Below are 20,210 nucleotides of genomic sequence, written 5' to 3' on the forward strand. Positions count from 1 at the left end.
GGTAAACACGACTGGCTCTTGACCCCGGGGGGGGAGGGAGTCAAAGTTCTTTTGGAAATGACACATTGTGACCTGCAGTCTGCTGTAGCACATTAAGTCTGACAAATGTTCCGAAATCATGACTAACACAAGCAAGGAGAGGGAGGGTTGGGGTTATTGTACCCAGCGGTTAACCTTATGTAGTCACATTGCAGGGTGGGATCGTTTGGGAGCCATGTCTTCCCCGCTCAGAGTAAACAGAGCCTTGCAACACCATTAAAAAGAGTTTCTACATCTTCCTTCTGCGTTAATGTGGTTCAGTGCTTCTGTCATGAAAATGAACTCCAGTCAAAGGACAGTTTCCCACACTGATTCACAAAGAACATACTATGTAGCTCGTATAAAGGTGGCATTTTAGACTTCTCTGAACACATGCACATTGCGGGCTGCAATCTTGCATAATATTTGGAGAGGCCAGACATGCAGGAAAAGCCTTTGTACTGAGACTGAGATTTATCGTGCAAACCAGTGCATGCATGTCTAGAAGTAAGTCCCATTGAGTTCAATGAGGCTTACTCCCAAAGAAACATGCATTGGATTGCAACTAATAAATAAAAATGAGAGGCAGTCATACAGGCTTTACTGGGCCAGTATTATTATTACTTTTATTATTTCTGAATGTTGTATCATATCCTGAAAATACTGCTTTAGGTGTAAAATAATAAAGGCTGGGCTGGAAACAGAATAATTCCAATACAATGAATTTTCAAATCTATTCTTTTTTCCCCTTGAATACAATCTCTTCTTTATTATCTATCTAGTTGGCCCCTATGAGAAAATTGGTGTTGAACTTGATGAGTATTTGGCCTGATCCATCAGGAATCTTCAAACAGCAGCCAAATTAAATGCAGAATGCAGCAGATAGTTGGATTTGAACATAGTCCAATAAGCTACACTCTTATCTGGACAAGGAGAACCTCACTTCTGTTGTCTATGCTCCAGTAACTTCTAGGTTAGATTACTGCAATGCACTGTACATGGGGATGCCTTTGGTGGTGGTTCAGAAGCTACTGCTGGTGCAGAATGCAGCAACCTGGTTGCTCACCAGGACAAAAGGCTCTGAACACATAACACCAATCCTGGCCTTACTACTCTACCCATTAGTTTCTGGGCCCATACAAAGTACTAGTTTTGCCCTATAAAGCTTTATGTAGCTGAGAGCCCAGTACCTTAAGAACTGCTTACCCCCATATGAAATACCTGGACCCTGCAATCTGAGGCACTTCTTCATGTGCCCTCTGGAGGATGGCAACATGAGAACGGGTCTTTTCAATGCTCACATCCTTGAGTGGGTGGGATGTTTTAATCCACCATTTTAAAAACAGAATTGTCTTTGGGATTTTTCTTTGTTTTCCTTTAGGCCCATTATCATGTGTTTGTCTATTTATTGTAAGTCGCTTGGGTTACCTTGGTTAAAAAAAAAAGTATCCAATAAATTTAATAAATAAGCAAGCGGGATCAGTGAAGTAAAAAGGTCACTAAATCAGCAGTGCTGGAGTTGTGTAGAGTGCCAGAAACCACTAGGATGCTGACATTTTCCAAGATGTCTCACAGCAACTTCTCCCTCTAAGCTGCAGTCCTGTTTCTTCCTGCCTCATTTATCAATAACATCTCTGAGGATACTGTACCTTGGAAGGGGCTGGCGGGCTCCCTTGTTGCAGTTGCTATTCCAGCTCAGAATGCATTGAAACACAAATGTATGGTTATTTGGATATATATGTTTCATCTGTTTCTGTTAACAGTTAATGGAGGGGGAGGATTCACTGAGCTCCTTTGCACTGTGTAATCCTGAATTGTTATTTGTAAAATATGAGCTAGACTGTGGCTGGGAATCTATTTTCGAAAGCTAGCATCTTAAGAAAGGAAAAATAAACATGAAGTCAGAATTTCCTGGAGGACAGTGGGAGGGAGTTCAGATCATCTGAAAGCTGATTATGTGTTTTCCCAGGATGTGTTTCTCCCACCCTCTTCCCTTTCCTCAATTCTCCTTCTCCATATCTGACATTTCTACATGGTTCTGAATGTGTTGGGGTTTTTTTAAGTTTCATAAGCAAAACAATATCAAATGGATTGCGTCTTCCTGGCTTAAATGCCCTAAAGCAAATGGTTTATAGCAAAAATGCTCTTTAAGGAGAAAACCCTTTATAAATTTAAGGACTAATAAGTGATCTCCTCCTCCAGCTGTACTAAAGAGTCCTGCTGGATTAGGCCAATGGCTATCCAGTCTAGCCTCTCCTTTCCCACAGCAGCCAACCAGATGCACATGAGAGCCCCCAGAGGACCTGATCGAAGAAGAGGAGGAGGAGGAGGAGTTTGGATTTGATATCCCGCTTTATCACTACCCTAAGTAGTCTCAAAGCGGCTAACAATCTCCTTTCCCTTCTTCCCCCACAATAAACACTCTGTGAGGTGAGTGAGGCTGAGAGACTTCAGAGAAGTGTGACTAGCTCAAGGTCACCCAGCAGCTGCATGTGGAGGAGCAAGGACATGAACCTGCTTCATCAGATTAAGAGTCACCACTCTTAACCACTACACCACATTTTCTCTTTCTCATTCGGTTGTTCCTTAACAAATGGACTCATATCAATGGTATTTCTAATCCTAGAGTTAACATAGTCTAGTAACCACTGGAAGCTTTCTTCTCCATAAAATTGTTTAATCCTCTGTTAAAGAAGTCTAATTGCATGGCCGTCACTTGTGGAGAATTATTACTGCAATTTACAGCATATATTTTTTCTTTACAGCTCCCAGGAGCTACTGATACCTCACTCACAGCCCTCACCACAACCAAGTTTCCTTACATTAATGAGCATCCCAATCAAAATTCCAAAAACAGCATATTACCAGAAACAATCCATTGTTCAGTTGCTTGAGATGGTAGGTCAGGAATAGGTCTGGCCCACCCAGGAAATTGATGGAAAAAGGAGCTCTGCAGAACCACAAATCTGCTATTGTTTTAAAATTTAGCCAATGAGGAGCTCTTGGGCAGGTGCTTCCCTGCAGAAATCCCACATGGTTTTTTAAACTTGCCATAAACCCAAACCAAATTTGGGACCTGACATATTTCAAAGAAATGTGGAATGGACAGAGTGAACAGCACATATGCGCTTGTGACAAAGTTATCCAGTCAAGTTGCCATACTTGAAATGAGTGGGGTTGTTTTATTATTTGTAAAATTTCAAAAGTAGTTAGATTTGGAGGGGGTAGGGGCAGCTTCTGAAAATGTAACTTGGAATCAGCTGTGCACAAAGAATATGTGAATATAGTCTCTGGACCTAGGAAGATTGAATTTAGTGTCAAAGGCCACGCTTGAGAGTAAACTCTGCTGGCTTGCATCTGAGTAGACAATGTTGGGTTTGTGCTGTAAGACCATGGTCCTCTAGTCTATATTCTGGAACATTTTATTATAATTTTAAATAAAATGCTAACCCTTAAGTGAAATGTGAGTGTTACCTTTTGTTATATATTTCTTGCCCTGCATTACTTAAAATGTCCAGGTTACTAAATGAAAACATAAATACTAAGTGCAGCTGTAGAATTTAATAAACCCTCAGGTTCAAATACTAGCATGCAAAAAGAACAATATTATTGGAAACTTGTGGTTGAATGTGAAGGTTGAAAGAAATATTTTCACACTATCACAATATTAAATTGCAAATATTATTTAATTTATCTTCCCTGAAAGGGCTGAGAGGAAGTGTATCAAAAGCTCTATTTACCAAAACCAGGAAATCAGTCAGTGATCAGAATAGCAAATGGAGTAATCAAAAGCTGACAAGGGACAATATAATGTCACCATTGTAATAGCACTTACACATATTGTTTTGACTTGGACTGGCTTTGGAATAAATATTGCATAGTTTTCATTTCATAATAGGAAAAGCAAAGCAATAAAACAAAATAAGTTCTTCAAACTGATTTCTTAGTTTTAAAAAAATGTTGAAAAATATCAGCTTTGGCAGTCTATAGGACTGGAATGTTCCCTCCAATTACCAAGATTTGAAAATATATATGTATATTAAAAATTAAGGTATTTGCCATTCAGGATTGGAGAAAGTAGGAACTCCTGGCAACCTGTGCATTTTAGTTGTCACTTTGAACTTTGGAACAAAGGCCAGACTGTAAAAGCAGTTTATAAAAAGTATTATGAGATACCACAACTGGCATTTTTATGGCCTTATTAAACTACATTCAAGTGGTATAAATTATATGCAATGAAAGCAAATAGGTTCCCTGACTTGATTTTAATATCAGAAGCATGCTTATTAGTTTAGAGGGGAGGGATTGTTTTCTGAAGAGAAATAGGCTTTTATTGTTTTTGTTTTCTTACCTTACCACTGATGTTATGTGGAAGTCATAAATGTCAGGCTGCATTTGGTTCACAGAGTCAAATCATTATTAAATCACTTGAGATAACGAGCAGTTCTTCTCACTAAGTCATGCTGCAGGTGTTAATTTAGATTCAAAGCATTCCTGCTTATTATAAAAGCATATTAATTTCCCGTATGTAGAAGATGCAGAAACCAGCATTTACAGTTCAAAAGGTCACCACTGCTAGTGGAGAACTCCAGGAAATTCTGGGCTTCTTACCTTCTGTGTTTTCTGCCAATAAGAAAACTAGTTTCCTGGTAGAATCATGTCTGCTTCTCCCAGAATCAGGGCTGGGTGTGGAGAGAATCAGGACTGGCTATTGGTAGAGTACAGTTGTTAATTCAATGAAATATATGTAAATTAAAACTATGCATTAACTAGCACCGGGACCTGACATAAACAAAACAATGGAGAAGAAATATTATGAGACAGGGTTATGTAGAGAGGGACTTGATATTCATGATTCTCACTAACATATATGGAATCAAATGCATGGGAATCAGATTTATAGTTGAGGAGAGACACTAGAACAGAGCTTTTTCTGGGGGTGACAGTTAAAGGGGAGAAGAAGCTAGTTCCTCACACTACAACTGAGAAGTTAGAGCTTTTACATTTTGCTTCATATCTCAGGTTCTACAAAGGCTTACTCTTTAAAAACAAGCACAAAAGCTGGGAATTAGGATTCATAACTGCCCCCATGGATCAGATTTCATCACTCCCTCAGTTGGGTCTCCAATAGCTACAAAAATCCATGCCAAGCATTTCCAGTCTCTGCCATATTATCTTACTGTAATTCCATTTAGGGCTGGTGTCATTACAGCGTGTGTTTTTACTGTTCCACTAGTGGCATCCAATGATGTGAGGGAAGGAATTGATTGTTATTCACTTTTATGGGCAAAGTTAGTGTGCTGCAGTAGGAGCAATGTGGTAGTGATGGTAACAGTGCCCTTTGCACCCAGACGCTGGTAATTTTGTCCACGCTGGCAGAATCTGGAAGACCATGTGGTAAAACAGATTCTTACCAACCTTTCATGACTTCAGATTGTTTCCTGCACACACACTGAAATTGAAATCAGAGTAGCTCCCCAAAAAACATTTTTCGTGCTTGTGTAGTAGCAAAGTATCTGTTCATTGGGTCAAGGCAGTATTAACAGGTACCAAGGATTTAAATACATAAGTACAATTTTCAGTAAAAGGTTTTAATTAATGAATTGGAATCACTAGGCATTCAGAAACATAAAATAAGGTTCTGCTAAACATTTCTTGGAAGGCCATTCTTTATCGTGACTGAGATCATAACAGAAAAGACAAGGCCCATCCATGCATAGTTACAGGATTTTAAGAGGGTTCGAAGTCCATTTTCCAAAGGCAGATACTGAGGCCTGGGAGTTGAGCAACTTCCCAGAGGCCTAAGCACACATGAGCAAAGGAACAAATAAGCATAGTCCTTTGTAGTAGCATCCCAAGAGAAATTCCCAATCTGAAACTGAATCTTCCAGTTGCTAAATTACCAACTTTTTATCATGAAAAGCTGTCGGAGTATCCAGCCAGCTTGTGGTGTGGTCTTGAAGGAACATCTTTCTATACCAAACCTGGCCATGTCTTAAGATCTTCTGGGGAGATACTGCTCCAAATGCCCTGTTTAGTAGTTGTACGCTACTAGGGTGGATAAATAATTCAGTTCAGTTTGCATTTAAAGACAAATCAACCTAAATTTGCACTTTCCGATGCCATATGAGAACTGAGACAAAGCCATCCTTCAAAATTCATACTTCTCTGAATTTTTCAAAGCAGTTCACCAGCCCAATAATTTGATGAAAATTGCATACACTGGGATAAAGTGAGCGCAAAAAATATGTTAGTGAAAATAACATACAATTTTAAAAATTGTTTTGCAAAAAAGTGCATATTAGGGTAAGCTGCACAAAAATGCTGTGTACTTCTTGGCCTTGCTTCGTTCCTTGATCCCATATTGACTGCAGCATCAGATAGAACTTATCCTAGTTATCACCAAAAGCATACAAAAGTCAGACTGATCGGTTTCTTGGAAGGTTTTCACATACGCTTTAAACTGTAATAAGAAAATGTCGTTTTCTGAACACTCCATCTGGTGTTTTGGGACCGATAGTAAATCCAGGTCCAATGAACCATGAGCATGATAGAATTTTAACAAGGATGACATCTAAGATATAGCCCCTTTACATATATACACTCAGTTCTGGAATTTCTATGGCAGCGAATGCACTACAAATAAAACTAACTTGATATATTGGTATGAAGTGAGACTTCTAAAAAGCTATGATAACTTGAGTTATCTGATATCTTTAGTATCTTTGTATCTTTCTTTTGTAAAAAGATGTGACTTTGTTATCAAAGCAGCTTTTGGTTCTGCCATGAAATCGTGAAGGTTGTCCAAGGACCTCTGGCAAACTGAATTCATATGTCTCTTCCCCCCCCCCCCCGCCCCCACTCTGGGCTAATAAAGGCTACACTATGTTCCCTTTGAAATCTCTCTGCTGGAGAGTTGCCATTTATTTTGCAGTGAATGTATCGGCATATGGGATGGTCAGGATTTTATGGTTCATCCATCTGTAGCTCCAGAGTGTTTGAAATTGGTCTCTGGGCACTGCTAACATCAGGTGTGGTCTGCTGCAAAAAAAGACTTGTATTGGTTACATCATCTTCAGCTTCTTGAGGAACCGTATATTCAATTGTGCCATAATATAAACCACAACAATTAAGAGGAAAGCTCAGTTTCCGAACTATTTCTGAACTTTTCCTTAAACATAAGCAGATTTAAAGTACACAGTAAGAAGGCATGAAGAATTTTTTTTTAAAAGTTCTGTGCATTGCAATGGAGTATTCTATTTTTTTATTGGAAAACGTGAATACATACAAACACAGGTTGCAATTACTAAATACAAAAATGTATTTAGTATGGTTGCATGGTTGAACCCTCTCAAACAGCAGTGATTTGCTATGAAAGCAGCAGGCCTGTTTATTTGCAGCACAGAGGGGGAACTTCAGGTCCAGGGGCCAAATGGGGCCCACCAGACCTCTCTCTCTGTGCCTCAGGACTCTGCGCCAATGGCATGTAGCTTCTGGAAGGTTTTAGAAGGGAATGTGGCCTTCAGGCTGAAGGGGTTTCCCACCCCTAGTTTAAGCTAGTCTGACCCAGTTACCAATAACAACTACATCTACAGAAACCAAGAACTGAACAGGCCAAGCTGGAGAGGAGTAATTTGCTTCCCTCTCTGTATGCATTGTGGCCAGCATAAAAGTTGAAGTAAATTACTCATGTGAACTTACCCATAGTGAGAAACTCAAAATCTGTTTTTTAGTCCTCTCCTCCTTTTACCCTGGTTGCAATTTCTTTTCCTAGCAGCCATACACCCCTCACCAAACTCAGTGTAGATATTATGACTGTAAATGTATCACTCCATTTATTCAAGAGAAGGAATTTGATTTAATGACAACCATCTTTTTCCTGTTACTGGGGAGATGAAATATTACTGCTGTCCAAGTGTCTTTGCATCTCATTTGTATATGAACCTACAAATGTTACAGACTCAAATGTTAAGAGAAAATCAAGCAATAATAGCAACCTGTGTGGTCTTCTTCTTTGGCATACCCTAACTGTGTGGCCATGGAGGGTGTGTGTGTCTAAAGTATATATTTTTCATGAAAAGTCTCCCCTGGACAGTCTTTCATATGTTCTTTGATAAAACAGACAACTAGTCCCAAATAATATGGCTTGCTTCTCTAACTTGCTTAGGGCAAAACTAAATGGGATGGTCACCGCAATCACATTAAAAACTCCGGGTGGCAGATCCAATTTTTAGAGCTGATGAGACATGGTGGTGCCTTTGCCAGATTATGTCTTTCTGAAGTGCTTTTGTCCTCAGCTTCAGTAGCCGGGACTGTACTAGAAATGAAATTGGCTGGGAAGAAATCTCTTATGGGAAGAGGCTGTGAGGAGGTTTGTGGCACATGTGACAAAAGCTTAGTTCATTGTGCTGTAGAAATAGGACTCTTATACCACCACTGTTAGTTATAGGGGCACCATCTATAGGGAGCAGAAGGGGATTCAGCCCCCTCAATATTTCTGGGCAGGAGGCTGAACCTCCCTTCCCCCAATATTGAGTGAGTGTTGCCATCCTCCGCTGCCCCTGAGTGAGCGTTGGCATACCAGGTGGGGATGAGAGTCATGGAGGATGATTTTTGCCCTCTGTGCTCCCCACCGCTGCGGGGCAAGTGCTGGTGCACAAGGCAGGGGTGGGGCGGGTCACGTGATGCCGAACCCCCTCAATGTGGGAAGGAAGTCGATGCCCTGGCTAGTTAAATGTGATTTGGGATGGTCCAGGTTCAAACAAATGGCTCTGTCACTGCCATGCCTAGTTTTAACCTCATTCTACCATGCTGTAAGTTCTTTCTACATGTTAATGTAAAACACATGGACCTCTTTCTCCTGCCCTCCCTGTTGCCACAAGTGTGTGGGAGTTTTGGTATCTGAAGGGAAATTGGGGTCAGAGTTCTGCTGAACGCTTAGTTATGAATATTTGTCCTGGTCACTGTGGTTTTCTTGGTGGGAGCAAGAGGAGACAATGCAAGATGGGGGCACATGACTACATAATAGGCGTAACAGCAATCTTATTTCCATTGTTTTTTTCTTGACTGAGAGTCAAGAAAAGTTTGGACTACAACTTGGAGACCAATATCTGGCTTTATCTGGTATTGACTGTGAACCAGGGGGGTATATTGGGCCAGATTCCAGTAAGTTGTTGTGCTAGTGGAAGCCAGTACAATAATTCCCACTAGCAGAATGGGACTTCCCATCCCGTCTCCTTCTCCCATGTCCTCCTCAAATCTTCTCAAAAGGACTGGGAGAAGCACCAGAGCATTACATGGGGAGAGGAGAGGGGAGATTGTCCCAATGGTAAGCATAAATTCCACCCAATATTTATTTGTGTGTTTAAATGCATTTTAAAACCACTTAATATTTGAACTTCTCTAAGGGGTATACAAAAATGACTTAAAATAATAAAACGGTTGCATAAAAACAGTAAAACAGAATTACAGTGGTACCTCTGGTTACATACACTTCAGGTTACAGACTCTGCTAACCCAGAAATAGCGCTTCAGGTTAAGAACGTTGCTTCAGGATGAGAACAGAAATCGTGCTCCAGTGGCGCGGCGGCAGCAGGAGGCCCCCTTAGCTAAAGTGGTGCTTCAGGTTAAGAACAGTTTCAGGTTAAGTACAAACCTCCGGAACAAATTAAGTACTTAACCTGAGGTACCACTGTACTAAAAAAGCAAGGTTAAACATAGGAACAGTTAATAGCAGGGATTCAATCTTATGCATCAAGGATTGCTGGAGGGGGAGATATACCTTCACAAAATGCCAAAATAAATCAATAAACAATGTTTCACCTATGGTACACAGAAGGGCATTCCACATTACAGTAGAATGACCACTTCCAGGTCACTGCTCTGTGATATTCTGTAGACTGTGGTGCCTATTTAGCTAGAAAAAAATGATTTCAAATTGTGTCCCGGTTGCTTTCCTCATAAAAAAGTAATAATAAGCGAGGGAAAGAAGGAAGGAAGGAAGAGACATTGACTTTCTGGCTACACCTGTGCTACATGCGTTCTCCGAATGGCAGCGGCACACTCCCAACATCTGCTCTTTTCATTGAAGTGAGCTGCAAATTGAAATTCCATTGCAATGTTTTTAGACTCAGTTGAAGCAAGGAGACTGTCAGAAATCCTCTTTAAACTCACCCTTATCCAAACAGGAAGCTGACCCCTGACCCCCGGATGTAACAGTACACCAGTGGAAATTTCATTATCCTTGTTTCAGCTGTACTAAGTGAAAATTAATTGTGTAATTATCTGCATGAGCGCATGTGTAAAAGTTTACAATGTGCCAGTTAGATTATGTAACTTGCTAGTTGTATAGTTTTGAGAGAGACAAGGTTTAATACATATATATATATATATATATATATATATATATATATTTAAAATGCATTCATAAAAATATTATGATGGGAGGGAACTAAAGGTGCCTGAACAAACTTTGATAATGATAAAGGAACACCACCCTCAATATCCCTAAAATGATTCTCTCTTGGTATAGCTACATCTGGTATGGGACAGCTCTTTTTATGTCATTGTTGTTAAATCTAAATAAATAGAGTGTAAGCATATTAAGGGCACAGCTTGGTACTTTTTTTCCATACACATTTTACTTTAATCATATTCTGCAACCACAATTTCTCTGACATGGAATGCTTTGCCAGTTTGTTCCCTTGCTCTTTTCATTTGATATATTAGTATCAAAGAAATGACAGGATTTGAAAGTTTTCCTAACTAAAACTTTAGCAGCAAAATGTGAGTTGAACACTCCAAAACCTGCATTGTTTAATGTAGGAAGGGTGTGCTGCCGCAGTTTAGTTTTGTTGCTTTTGTTGGGGGTATGGGGGGGGGTGTCACAGTCACACCACTTCTGTAGTCTTTGGAGTAACAAAAACCGCTACTTAGTAGAGATTATTTCCATTTCAAAGCTGCTGCACTGTTTAGATAGCAGGATATCAGGATGAAAGGTGCAGCTTGGATCATTCCCCACAAAGTCTTAGAAGGGACATATTCACTTTCAACAGCCTGGCTCACAGTAAATAGCCTTTATTCACACAAATGTCAAGGAGCCAGAGAGTGTTAAATGGAGAATTCTGGATATGGCTAGCATATTATAATAGAGAAGTGGCTTTAGCAATCTAGTATGTAACTTCACTGTGTAACTGTTATATTATTTTTTCTCAGGGGATTAGCAAATGTGGGACATGTTAGATTCATGTACAGTACTTGGAAAACAGGTTTTACAAAATTAAAATATAGTTTTAAAAAAATAAACCATCTATATAGTAGCATTTCCTATAATTTTATGGATACTTGAAAGATTATTTTAAAGAAGGGCAGCTATAGAAATATGTTCTCCCGAAATATGTGGAACTTCATTGAAAATTATAGCTAGGTCTACACATACTGCACCATAAGGAGTCAAAATAGATTGTTTTCACTTTAAACTGAATATTCAGAATTATATTTGTAGATGTGCTCTCTGTGTGTGTGTGTGTGCGTTTGTCCTCCCCCCTTAAGGAGTTGAGCTAAAATGTTTGTCCCCTATGGAACAGTTTTATTACTTTCAGAGCAGCAGCGGCTTATTACTGGGGAGATATTTCATATAATGCACGCCCCCCTTTCACTATGAAGTGATACAGTCCTCTCTGAAACCTTCAGGTTTCTATTACTTTATCCAGGCCCCACCATCACCCTCATTAATTACTGATTTCAGATACCTATGGAGACCCTAAACAACCACCCTAGGCCAAATAAAAAGAAATAAAGCAAGATATGACTTCAAAATGGCTGAGAAAAAGTCATGGAGGATATAGTTATCCACAGAGGATAGGACTCTGACTATCAAGCACTGGGAACAGTGATGTCCAAGGGCTATATTGCATTAATGTTTTCTTGTAGGCGTCTAGTGTAAGGTTATCAGATTTTTTTCAATGAATCCGGGGACACTTTTCAACTTCCTACTAAATAGATGGATTTTGTCAGGGGACTGATTTGTAAATCCAGGGACTGTCTTTGGGAAACGGGGACATCTGGTAACCTTATTCTAGTGAGAAACAAAATGCTGGGATGGTACGGCCTTTGGAGCTCCAGGAGCTCTCTTCATGCTTTAGGTGTTCTTTGCATACTGATGACAATATACCCTCTATCCCTGAATGACTTCAGGCAGCTGTTTCATGTAGCCCTTATATAGTATGGAAAACAAGGTGGAACCTTGCAGCTCCCCACATAAGCCAAAGGCCATGAGGCATAAGTTTCCCAGAATTGTCTAGGAATGAATAAAACTATTGAAATATAATGTCCCCTGTCCTTGTTCCAGCAAGTCAACCCAGAAGGATACCATAGTTAATGGTAATGAAATCCACTGAGAGATCGAGGAGGATGGATCCCCAGGTGATCCTGCCTGACTATCCTCATATGCAGGGATTTGACAGAGAAGCCTATTGTATAACGATCACTCCTAGACGTACTCTTCCTGAGGTTTCCATCTTTATGGAATATCTTCCATGCGTTCTCTGTTGGTAGATATTGTTTGGAGAGTTTGCATGTAAGTCAATGCCACTGTGAATCAGACCAGCATAGCAAAGTATGGGCTAGGTCTGTTTCTGATCATGGATACTCAGGCTATATCAAAGGCAAGGCATCTTAATGGATAAATTGCCCTAAAGGAAGCTTTCTGTCATCCACAATGGTGTAGCTTTAATGTGACAACCAATTTCTTGTAATCCTGTATTCATGATGGAGGATGCAGAGGCATTCTGTGAAATCCAGGCTATTCTTGCTTGCTGAATGTGAACTCGGCTTATTCTTGAGCTATACTTAATAATAGCCTGACTCCATCTTGACCTGGGCTACATCAAGGGAGAATAGGTTGTTAGCTGATGGAATATTAATATTAACAATATTCCTGTACAGTTCTGAGTTAATGTAAGAAAAATAATAATTCAGCAGTATGCATTCAATCATATCTTCACAGAACACTATCACATATTCAAAAGACAATCAAACCACAATTTGAAATTTTGTTTTGTTAAGGAAACATTTTGGAACCTTTGATATTTTATCTGGTGTCTGAACAGAGCTCTGAAGGGATATCTCAAAGAGAGAATGAGATTTCTGAATAAAAGATTGGAAGCTTAAATAAGTCACAATAAGAGCCCAATTTTCCTAGCCATGTTTACTGGTGTAAGTTTGTTTCATTGAATTAAATGGGATGTCTGTCTAGGATTTCAGCCAATGAAACTGGATGTATATTATGGGGAAAATAATACTAGTGAAATTGACTGTAGATTATTGACAAATAATCCCCCCAACATAATCCTCTAATAGAACAAGTCAGTTACAGCTGGGTAGCATTGTGGTCTTGGTTTGGAAACATACATTAAATAACACTGAACATGTGAAAGGTTTAATCCATTTTTAAGCCATATGTGCAGTCCTATTAGAAAGCCAGGAAGAGGAAGTTAGAGAGGACAAATTATTCCTTTGCAGGAATTAAAACACACACACACACACACACACACACAGACAGACACACACACACCAGAGGAGGTGAAATGTAAAATAATACTGATGGAAAGCTAAAAATAAACTGCAGAGTATCAGATCATAGAAAACATAACATATTTTCCTGAAAACAGAAATATAAGACAGCAAAGGGAATTCTTTCCTCACTGTCCCACTTTTATCCCAAAGATCAGAGGAAGTCAAATGAAAATTTCCTGGCATCCTGGGGCAATAAAATAATCTCTGTCTTCTTGTGAAACCACATTTGTGTGCACATTGAACAGTGGTTCTTTGAGAATTGTAAGTGCTATGTAAGCATCATTTTTCCCAGGAAACTAAAGCTTTGCTTATTTGCACAGATCTAGGGATGAATGTAATGAGAAATAAACTAGCCCGTTAAAGAGAGACAGCCCAAAAACCGGGCATGTTGTGTGGGTAGCTTATGTGTGAGTCTGTAATTTGCACCTGGAAAAAGCTATGGTGATTGTCACAATACTAATGCAACAAATCTGATCCTCATGTCTGTTAATCCTTTACCAAATGGGCAAATACGGATGGACTGTGCCACCTAAGAAGTAAGGTAGGTATGGCATTGCATTAATTACTACTGTTCCCAGATACAATCTGGGCAGCTTCCCTGTACAATCTCCCTCTATGGATACGACAATAAATTTATCTGGTCACCTACAGAGGACCTTCGTCATTCAACAAGCCTTTCTTTATCCTAGTCTAGTTAGCAACCATAAGCTCCACCATCTTTAATGAATGGATGAATCTGCTGATTTTGGGGAGTGGGATGCCCACCATTGGCCCTGACTCTGGTGCTACTTTGGTCCCTCCTGACATGCATGCATTCAAGGTTGAGGTTTGTATGCATCCTGCTTGGAGTGTTATGGTCTAATGATAGATCCCACAGAGAAAATGGCAAGTCTGGAGGTGAGGCAAGGCTGGTTGAAGGTTGTTGGGCCATGGACAACATACTTTTATGCCTCTAACTCAAAGCTACCTCCTCCAGGCTTATTCCCCTTGAGAGATATTTGGAGCCTCAAAAGGCCACCCCTTTGACCTGAAGATGGAGTTTCCTCCTCTGTTCCATAGCCTCCCTCATGGTGCACTGCTAGACTGGTGATGTATGCTGAGAGTCATCTGGTTCTTCAGAGGAAGATTCCTGTGGGGCTCTAGGTTCTGTCCCTATAGGCCCTGGTGGTCTGGGAGGATCCTCTAGGAGTTCCTGTTTGACAGCCTTTAGCACAGTGGTCTTCTTATCTGCAGGAGTCAGCTCTGAGCCCTGGCCCAGGTTCATGACAATGCTATATGGGTGGACATACAGGGGACAAGGCCAGAAGGTTTAACCTAAGCATGGAGGAATGCATGGCAGAGGCTATTTTCATTTAATCATACATTCCAATTGTTAAGCACTCCCATCTCCACAAGGCATGAAAAGTCTGGAGGAGAGGACAGAGGGTGAAGAAAGAGTTGTGAGTGGTACGTGGGCCCTTTCCCCATCCTTTGAACCCTCTGGGAAACTCAGCAAACATGCTTTACCTGGAACTGTGTGTAGAGAATGCAGCTGAATGGGGCACAGCTAAGGAAATGCCATCCACCTTGGGCCTGCCCATAAAGAGCAAACCTGGAGTGAGAGACCAGGGTGATGTCTACTGTTTCCTGGAACTCTTCTCGTTGTGAGACTATATATTAATGTAACATTTTTATATGTAACTGTGTTTTTATGATGTTTTGTTTAGGTCGTCTGTTCACTTTTCTGTATACTGCTTAGTGATATATTTAATATATTAAGCAACATAGAAATTAAATAATCAAAGTCCAGGAGCAGCGCTGAATTTTCCATTGGGTGACAGAGCACTGGAAGCATATAGCACATTAGCACTATTTGTTTTACTTACAAATATACAAGTGAAGCCTGTTTAGAATCAAGTTGATTTCTAAAAACAGGTGCAAATCCTGAATTGGATTTCTAGAGAGCTGCTTTGCTAAGGCTGCACCCCAGTTTTGGCTCACTCCAGTTCTGTTAAACTCTTACATCTCTCTGCCTTTCCCCATATCTAGTCTCCTACCTGTATTCTGAGTTTCTTTGAACCTTCCTCTATGTGGAGGGTGCAAACTTCTGAATACAGTGGTACCTCGGGTTAAGTACTTAATTTGTTCCGGAGGTCCATACTTAACCTGAAACTGTTCTTAACCTGAAGCACCACTTTAGCTAATGGGGCCTCCCGCTGCCGCCGGGCCGCCGGAGCACAATTTCTGTTCTCATCCTGAAGCAAAGTTCTTAACCTGAAACACTATTTCTGGGTTAGCGGAGTCTGTAACCTAAAGCATATGTAACTTGAAGCGTATGTAACCCGAGGTACCACTGTACTAGAGTGAGTTTCTAGACCACCAGGAAAGCACCGCTGCCACCTCCCATTTAAGAACGTTATAGTTCTTTGTTTAAAGTTGCTGGCCACTCATCACTCATTGTTCATTCATTAGTTCTAGCCTCAGTAACCAGAATAGCCAAATTTACAGCAATGTGTTAGAGCTTTATTTAGGGCACTGAATTCCAGACCTTCCAAGTGTCCCTATTTTTCAGGGTCATCCCTGATTTAGAGAAGCCATCCTGGTTTCTGATTTGACCCTGGAACATCCCACTTTTCCTTAGGATGTCTCTATTTTCTGTTAGAGAAATGTTAGAGGGTATGGAGTTATCCAGCCCCCAAGCTGTCTGAAGGCAATCCTGTATAGGGATTTAAAAAAAATAAAATTATGTTTTTTATATATGTTGGAAACTGCCCAGAGTGGCTGGGACAACCCAGTAAGATGTATGGGGTATAAATAGTAAAATTGTCATTATGGAATGGGACGCCCCTATTTTCATCGGAGAAATATGGAATTCTTCCATATATGCTTTATCTGGTGCACTGTGTGTATGCACGTGCATTTCAATTTCTAGCTTTTAAACGAAATAACATTTTGTTATTGTTTATTCTCCTAGTTAAATGCCTGCTCAATCTCCAGCTAAATTAAAGTGAAGTACTTGGATTTAAACCAATTTAGTATCATTAAAGTTAATGGGACTGCATGGGCTTAATCCGGAGAATTCAGCTTAACTGGGTTGTGGATCAAGGCTATAGAACTGTACTACATTTGGTGGTTAGTTGTTGGCCCTTACCTGTGTTTTATCCATGTTTATTCCCCCCGCCCAATCCTTGCTTCTAGGATATAGGGTTTCCTCTCTAATAACTTCATCCCTAAGGGCTCTTTCAGCTCAAAATATAACTGGCCTAATTTATTTGATTTAGAGCAGGGTAGCCAAACACTCAAGGTCTCAAAGTATTTAATGGGCTTTTCTGACAGGCTGAGATGCTACAAAATGCAAACTTTCCAAATAAATAACTAGGCAAGTCTTTGCCTCCATAATTATGAAGTCTCTGAAATGTGATTTGGAAGATAAGATGCAGAGACAAAATATTTTCGCTGGGGTGGGGAAACTGGGGAGGGGGGTACTAAAAAATATGTTGTAGGTAAATCACTTACAAACCATACACAGAGTAATGTGAGTTAAGGTAACAAAACTGAGCCCAGTTCTGGTACACATAGAAACACAATTTAAAATTCCCATATGTTGGTGATGATGTTGTTTGTACTGATAGCCTGTCTTTCACTGAATAATCCCAGAGAGGGTTATGGAAATGATAATTAACCCAAGCATAAATTATCATTAAAATGATTATTTTTTTAACCCACAATACTAACCAATAAACTTAACAAAACAGCAGGACAGCTTTGCAACAGGAAGGAAAAGCTCCACTCAACCAAAGTCCTCAGCAAATAGGTGTGTCTTGACCAAGGGTCCAAAAATCATAATGTAATGGCCCAAGATGCACCTTGGAGAGATCATTCCATAAACTGAGGGGGGTGGGCTTCACTTTTTGACCAATAATTGAAAAGCATACAGTGGTGGCAAAAGATGTACCCAAGAGAAGTTATTCCACCATCTGGGGGCCATTGACAGGATTGTAAAGCACTGCCTTTTTGAACTATGTGAGGCAGGATTTTAATTTGAGTCACCTGCTAAGGAAGAAATGTCCCCATAAATATTTGCTAGTGTGTGCACAGTTCCCTGACTCAATGCTCTTTCCCCATCTACCTTCAGCTCTGCTAATATAATTACTTGTTTGTTTGCACTTTATCTATTCTCTGTCTTGACAATACTGAAAATGGCAAGATGCCTTGCAGGTATAAATGGTCCTACATCTTGTTAAATCCCTTTTTGGTTGTTATCTTGTTTCTGTGGCATTGTGAAACTTGATGCTTCTGTCAAAGGCCAGATTGTTCATAATCTATTTACATAATTGACTTAAACCTTCCTTATTCCTTTGTTGTTCTCTTAATGCACTCAGCATTGCCAGGATAACACCAGCCTTGGGGTGCATCACCATTTACTGTTGAACATTACTGAATGCACACACAAATCACAGGCTTCATTGTGGCCCTGAGCAATCCAGATTCATACCCAAGTTTGTTCATGGGCTTCAGTGAAATATATATTGCATTCAAGCTTTTATATCATCCTTATTACCAGTTCCTTTTCTGGTCAGGGGACAGACACTAATTGGGTTTCTAACTGATTCCTACAAATGTGGGGATGAGAGTTGTCTGTCTCAGCCCTCTGAGTGATGATGAACACAGATTAACAGAGATAAACAATTTAGGTAAGGTTGTGGCAATCAGAGCAATTACGTAAGTATCCTCTTGGCAGCTGTGGTGAAAGCAGACAATAAAATTACACTTTGATAAAACAAATATGATATGCAGTCCATTTAACTTATTTGTGGTCCAATTAATTTATTTGCCGTCAAATTAACTTAGTGTTTTGAAAGTTTATCATGACTTTATTGTGATTTCACTTTAGAAATAACCACAACCGAAGTAATGTTAGATTTAATGCAGCAATCAAAAGTTAGCATTAACACTACTGCAAATGACACAGCTACATTTCTATCATATTTTGCTATGGAGCTAGGAGTGACCTCTCTATTTGCTATCATAAAAACTCTGGTAGAGAGAATGTGCCACCCACTGAGTTAAATAGTTTATGAAAGATTTGAACCCAGCTCTGCTCAGTCTTGTGAACTATACCACACTAGGTGGTGGTGGTGGTGGTGTTAAGGTCTCTCTTAATATTCAAGTGCGGCACACTCATCTTTTTTTAAAGTTCTTCTCCCTATGAAAATTGACAAGAGTTGGTAGAAGTGCCTTTTTTAAGGAGAGGTGATGTTGACTTCTCATATTTTTGTTTAAGCTGCTGCTTTAAGAGCTTTTGTTCCAAGTCCTGAAGCAGCTGTCTTGAGAGTGTACATTTACCATCCCCTTAAGAGTTTTCTTCCTTTAACCCCTTCACTCTGGGTCTGTGGCTTTTCCAGGTGTTCCTGATCCCATTTTCAGTCCCATTGTGTCCTGGCATGAACGAGAGACCTTCAAATATTTGTGGTCTGTCCTGAAGAATTTGCATTGCATGCCAGCAGAGATTAAACTACACAAATTCTGCTGGCATTGTTCTTTCTTTTCCTTTCCTCTTTGGGGTGATATCTTAAGCCAGACTGAAGAACAGATGTAACTTCACACTTTGATCCGACATAGGATGCACTGCGTTTTAGAATCCACAGCCAAAGGATCAAGGGGTAAAATACACATTGCTATATATCAGTTCTCACTTAGACCTTAGCATTTCAGGATATTAAAAACTCAACCCAACGGTATTGTAGATAATCCAAAGGGCACCTGGAAAAGAAGCCATAAAACAAGTGATTACTATCCGTAAAGTGTGATAACAGCTGAAAGTATTAGAACCCGCCTACAGAATCCATATTCTCTGGGCCAGGTGGGCACTGAAAGGCTGTAACATAATATAATCCCAGTAAATCCTTTAAATGCACCAGTTCATATTGGGTTTGGGTGTAATATTCATTACACTAAAGTGACAGGCGTACGCAGATGGACAGGCACTGAAAAAGAAAATTTGCATTCTAATTGTGCAAAACTTGAAGCAAGAAATCTGGGTTTCAATACAAAAACAACCGTTGGCCAAGTTTTGAGATTAATAAAGATTTCATTATTCAAATCATTTCATTTCCAATAGATGAGTGGCTTTTTCTTTTCAAAACCCAGTTTAGCATCATTGGACCCACTACTTGATTGGGTGACTATGCTTGTCAGTCTTGGGTGACCTACTTTACAGCTATCTCCAGATGATCATCTATAAATCCATCACATACCATTTCTGCAATAATCTAATACTTAAAAAAAGAAAAATTAATACAAAAATTCATGTTGAAATACACACTATCACAAAATACATATCTTGCATTTGTTTATTATTATTGGCCTTTATTGGCATAAATATTTTGCCTCAGTGTATACATTTCTAAAAATAGTTCATTCTATTTTTAACACATTTTGTTATTTAAAACAAAACAGTACTGTACCACAAAATTTAGAGAAGTAAGAAATGCAAAGGATACAGAAGGAAGGAAGGAAGGAAGGAAAATACAGATCATCATCTTGAATTTGTTGTTTCTTTTCTAAAAAACTATTTTTTTAACAAAAAGGTTTTAATTTATAACTACATTCCAGTATATATTTTACTTGGCATTCAG

The sequence above is a fragment of the Podarcis tiliguerta genome (assembly GCF_965153285.1).
Source record: "Podarcis tiliguerta genome assembly, chromosome: 3".
In the NCBI taxonomy this organism is placed as follows: Eukaryota; Metazoa; Chordata; class Lepidosauria; order Squamata; family Lacertidae; genus Podarcis; species Podarcis tiliguerta.